Below are 6,000 nucleotides of genomic sequence, written 5' to 3'. Positions count from 1 at the left end.
CTAACTAGAAGACATGTAATGTTAATAATAATAAAAAAAAATCTTACAATATGTTAATATACCCAAACTAGTCAAGCCAGATCCATCTGTGTAGTCTGAACCCCAGTTCCTCACAGAATCGGGACCACATTCGGTCAGCCTGGAAACGGGTAAATGAATGAGCAGCAAGTGGCTTCGGGGAAGGTTATTGCCATGTAGCACCGGATTCTTGTGCAACATTCAGAGGATCAGACGCCTCCCTGGGAAAACGGACTTGATTCCGTGGCAGTCTGAGGACCAGACACCAAGCCTCTGGCTTCTCCACTGATAGTTCTCCGATTTTCCAACAATCCCCACCTGCTCCCCAGCCCCGTGCCTTCGCCGGCCCCCACCTCCTCCAGGGCGCGTTCGGGGGAATCCCGGAGTCCCCCCAGACAATCCAAACACCAGACAGTGCACGCTAGGGGGGGAAAGCACACACAAGACACATTTCCAACACGGGATGCGATTACTTTTCACAACTCAGCGAGGCACGCCGTTTTGTTTGGAGGGCGGGGAGATGCCGGCAGGGAAGCGGCCCCCATTGGCTGGCCGCCGGCCGCTGCGGGCGCCGCGGGGAGAGCATCACTGAGCGGCCGGGAGACCAGCGCGGACGGAGCCCACGCCGGGTCCAGGCGCTTCTGAGCCGGGAGGCTGCCTCTTCCAGGGAGCAAGTGGCTGCACGGGCTGCCCCGCCGGGAGAGCCTTCTGCGAGGGAGAGACAGCCCAATGCAAGGCAGTGTGTGGCTCCCGTGATTGAAAAGGGGGAGACAGAGAGGCAGAGGCGGAGAGGAGGGAGAGACGGAGAAGGATCTCACTCACCTCCGGTGCATCGCCGGGCTGCTGCCGCTGCTGCTGCTGCTGCCGGGCCTGGAGGCTGCCATCAGGTAGGGTTTCCTCCTGCCAGGGGGACTGCATCGTGTGTGTGATCGCTTCAGGGTGCGCGCCCCAGACGCATGCATGATTAATAAAGTGTTGCCTGGCGCAGGCAGAAGCCCAAGGAGGCTGCACACAGACCTGGCGTCTGAATGAGGAGCCCGGGCAGGGTTGTGCTTTTGGGAAACTTCCCTAAGTTCTCAGCAAGTCAGTCTCCAGGCTTCAGAGGTTCCATGCAAAGGGGAGGGCGAGAAAGATTGTAGCGACCCAGGTGCGTTACTTAGCGCGGCTGAATTTTCGAATGAAAATAATTTAGGTATGCTAGGTCATTTTATAAGCGGCTTTATTGCTATCTTTTTTTTTTTAATGGCAAAATATGTAATGCTATGTTTTTAATCAGTTTCTGTACATACCTGTCTCGGCCGATTCTTGCTAACATACAAAACCTCTTCTCCGCGTGTGCATTTTACAACTTCACCCTTCATTAGAAAACAAATACAAAACGCATCTGGGAAAGAGTTGAAAGGCTTTAATAGCCAGCCTCTCAGCATGCAGCGGCCTCACCTTGCTACTACAAAACTAATTTGGGAGAAGTGGGAGAGACATAGATGACCGGAGTGCCTGTGGGTTATATAATATGCATTTCAACAATTATCTCAAGGGGATTCAGCCTTTGGTGGTATATTGAAAATTAAGACATATGTGCACGATGGAATATGCAAGCAAGCCATTGTTCAAGGAGACTTTCAGGGTTTTGTAGATATTTTTCTCCTAAATCATAACCATTTCTTTCTTTCTACACAGAATCACAGTGACTTCCCAATCTCTGTAGTCCATAGTGTTTGATGTCACTCACAGACATCTTTCTCTCTACTCTCTGGAGAGGGGGCTGACACACTTTTGGCAGATTTCTGTGACCATGTCATGATTCTCAATTTCTCACCAGGTATTTTGACGCTCATTCACAAATTGCTCAGCTGGAAAATTACCATACTTAACACTGACTGAGGGGAAATCATTTTAAATAGAGCAGGATCTGAAAACGTGTTTACAGTTTTAAATTATCCTCTACAGGACCAAAACATGATAATCCAACCATGCCAAGCCGGTATTAGTTTGCTTAATCTTTCCAGCACCCCTGATCAGTTTTAAGATTTATAAAATGATATCCAGGCACACAGCTGGATATATGGAGCCTCATCATCCAATGCCAAGGTCATTAAATGATCCTAAGTAATTTGAGAATCATTTTAATGTATATATCTTTATGATCATGTCTAGAAAGGAGTTTAACTGAATATGTTTATATTATTACCTCCTCCTCCCCCCCTACACACACACTATGATTTAAGCTGAAGATCTCTTCAGAATTGAAACGCAGGTGGTACTAGTCCTGAGCCATAAGCAGGTGCTTTACAAATTGTTTTGGAATGCTCAAGAGCACAGCTACACACAAAGTAGGAGCTTCCCCTTTGCTAAAGTGACCAGCACATAGGCTTGTTCAGTAACAAAACTGAGTGGCTGTGCTCCACTTGCTATAGAAACCACTGGAATAAAACAGAAGGTTTCATATTCCCTGGAAAACCCAATCCCAAGAGGTGTTTTCCCCTTCCTAATAGTTCTTACCTTGAAGACTGGCATCCAAGTTTAATCCTGACAATGCTAAGCCCCTTCCCCCATAAAAGCATATACCTCATTTTCTTTTCTATTGTGTTCAGCAAATCTCCCATTGCTGGATTCTTAACTTCTACTGCTGTGTACCATTTTCAGTCTGTAGGGGGAAGTTTTCAGGCCAAGAATCTTTTTTTCCCCCCTACTGGACCTCATTCCTTCCACTGATCTGCTTAGTGAGGTGATCATTTTAGATAATCCCCTCAAAAAGAATTACTATGGGAGGGGGGATGCCATTTGTTCTGTGTGTGATATGATACATAGTATGTTCTCATGACAGGAAAACCAGTGCTTAGTTTATGGTGAGAATAAAATCCCTGTTAGTGAGTCACGTGACATACTTCCACCTCAGTCTGACTGCATTCTTGAAGGATGGAGCACAAAACTGCTGTCCTTAGACAGAGCATCTTCTGCATCTGGTATTTTTGTGAAATGTATAAAATGTAATAGTGTGTGACATTGGTGGAAATCAATCAATTCTTATTTAGTGGTTGTTAAGAATTTCTGTCACTTCTACGTTGTAAAATACCCAGTGGATGAACATCAATTCAGTCTTCTTAATAAAATGGAAATTGGATTAGTCTGATTATACTGTTTTTAAATAAGATGTGAAATATTACTGTGTTTGCACACCTATGTCATTCAGATGTCATACCATTAAATCCATCTAATAATTATAATAGGAAGATGCATAGGTTGATAGTTCTCTTCAGAAGTGAGCCATGTTTTTAGGTAAAAATATAAAATCTTAGGACTCATGTAATGAGTTACTAGCCCTAGCTGGTTTGGCGTGGTGGGTAGCATGTTGGCCCGCAGACTGAAGGGTCCTGGGTTCAATTCTGGTCAAGGGCATATATCCAGGTTTCAGGATCTATATCCAGTAGGGGGCATGCAGGAGACAGCCAATCAATGATTCTTTCTTATCACTGATGTTTATATCGTTCCTCTTCCCTTCCTCTCTGAAATCAATAAGTATATATTTTAAAAGATCATTTTATTAAAAAATGAGTTACTAGTAGGCTGGGTCATAAATTCTTCATATTTTCAAAGGAAAAATGTGACTACAGATTTAAGGTAAGACATTATTCTTTTAGTCTTTTAACAAATTAAAGCTGTTTTTATAGTAATTATGTCCTGTGTTACTATGTCAGTTAACAAATCAATAGATATTTTGTTTATAATGTGACACCAATTCATGGTTCTAGTTATATTAAACTATAGGTGGAAATTATTATACCTTTCCTGATTAACAAAGATTGTGTTTTATTTTTATGAATAGGCTCGATTTATATCAAGAAAAATAAACTTAATCATTAGATAAGGGAAAATTAAGATTTTATTGGGAACTTTTACTAACACATGATAATTGAACAGTTTAAAGCATTGTAATACTTGTCTTTAAGGTAATTGCTTCTTTTTCTGAATTACTATACTAAAAGGTTGATACATTATCACCAAACATTAAAGAAAAATTGTATGTGCCTGTGAATATGAATAATGCCATTTGTGTCAAATATCAAAAAAAGTTATTCAAAGTTGTTTTTAAACATCACATGTTAACATAATTAATAATATGGTATCAATAGTTTTTGGATAAGACTAATAGAAAGTCATGACTATTGAAAAATCATGATGAACTTGACATAATGTTTATTATACAAATAGTATAAGAATCCATTTATTTAATTATTAATTAAAAATTTAATAAGCATTTGCTAAGCAATGGAAAACAGAGTCTATGTTTACTATTTTTATAAATATAGGGCCATTCAGGTTTGTATTACTTTATTCTATTACTAGTGGCCCAGTGCATGCATTCGTGAATGGGTGGGGTTCCCAGGAGGATGAGAGGGGGCTGGGACACTATTGGCCTCTGTGCAGGCGGAGGGACACCCTTGCTGGCCTGGGATTCAGATCTGTCCCCCTGACATTTGCACTGATTGTTGGGAACTACCTGGTGGCTGCTTTTGTATTGTTTCTTCCTTGTGGAGAGTCTAGGGAAGGAAAGCAGGGAGCTGCTGGAGGCTGATTTCCATGAGCCCATTGTGCAGGGCAGTGCTGATCCATTGTGCCTGACCCCTTCTTTGTAGATTGGACCTGCAGGACTACTGAGGGAGGGAGTGGCTGCCTCTGGGCTGGTGGGCCGCTGGCAAGGTTGGTCAGCTGAGTGGCGCTCCTGCTGTCTGAGCACACTGACCACCAGGGGGCAGCTCCTATGTTGAGCATCTGTCCCCTGGTGGTCAGTGTCTGTGTCATAATGACTGGTCATTCTGCCGCTTAGGCTTTTATGTAGATAGATAGATGGTTCATGGTACTAATGGATAAGTTAAATTTTTGATATGCTTAAGTTATTTTTTCACTAAATGGTTGCAGATTTTTTTCATATCCATTTTTTTGAATATCTATGTCATTATGCTATAAATGGATTTAAATTACCTTTGTATGAGGGGTGTGACATTTAAACAATGTAAAATTCTTTGTAAAATATGTGCATCATATACATATATGTGTGAAGATTCTATTGAGAGAAGGTGAGGCCCCAATTTGTGCACAGATACTCATTAGAAAAATGCAGGACTTACATATAAACTCCTAAATCAAGTGACTGAGTGATGTAAACTTAGTACCAGGGACCAAAGAAGTAGTTATACATCAGGGTATAGTAGTATGCTAGTTATAAAATATGATTGATCATAACATCTTAAGGGTGCCATATAATGAATGGGTTCCAACCAATAACACACATAAACACATACACACACACACACACACACACACACACACACACGCACACGCACACGCGCGCGCGCGCGCGCATGCACACAATGTTTTTCTCCATGGAAAGATGAGTCCTGACTCATTGTCTGCACTAAAATGTGGAAAGATAAAAACTTGGGGGTGGGGGGGGAGGCAGACAATGCTTTGAATCCAAATTTTGAGAATTATTTTTGTTTCTTGTGTTCCCCCCCCCCTTTTGATTTATATAATTTTATCCCATGAAGAACATGCACTAATGGTCAAGTCTTTCTTTTTTCAGATTTCCTTGACTATATCAAGCTAGATTTGTAAAGAGCTGGCCCACTGGGTTAGATGAAAGCATTTGGCGGCCAGGAATGGATGAGTCATTTTGGAATGCAATTGTTCCTCTGGTTATTTATCTAAAAAAAAAAAAAATGTTACAAGTTGTTTTCAATAGAAAGAAATGGAAGTTCCTGATAGTTTAAAGAATCAGTGAAATTTAGATTATGATGAAACTTTTACCACCATATTTCAAAAGGTTTAGAAATCAAAGAGGATAATAGGATGGAACTAGAGAGAGAGTGCAGAGTGAAGGGAAGTTTTAGGGATTGGTTTGTTTCTTTTGTTTTAAAATTGATTTCAAAGAGGATGGGAAAGCGAAAGAGAGAGAAAAACATCAGTGAAGAGAGAGAATGA

General features: G+C 41.5%; 1 protein-coding gene across 3 annotated transcripts in view; it reads left to right on the top strand.

The window, feature by feature from the left end:
- Positions 1–693: 693 nt before the first annotated feature.
- CDH12 (cadherin 12) overlaps positions 694–6,000 on the top strand; it is a 652,689-nt gene continuing 647,382 nt past the window's right edge. For 2 of the 3 annotated variants that reach the window (XM_084880772.1, XM_084880773.1), the window contains exon 1: positions 694–905. The gene's annotated coding sequence lies outside the window, so the exon portion shown is untranslated. The remainder of the gene's footprint in view (positions 906–6,000) is intronic. The other variant, XM_084880770.1, reaches the window with a different exon arrangement.

This window comes from Pipistrellus hanaki (genome assembly GCF_964339955.1).
Source record: "Pipistrellus hanaki genome assembly, chromosome: 4".
Taxonomy (NCBI): domain Eukaryota; kingdom Metazoa; phylum Chordata; class Mammalia; order Chiroptera; family Vespertilionidae; genus Pipistrellus; species Pipistrellus hanaki.
This window is presented reverse-complemented; position numbering and strand designations above follow the sequence as displayed.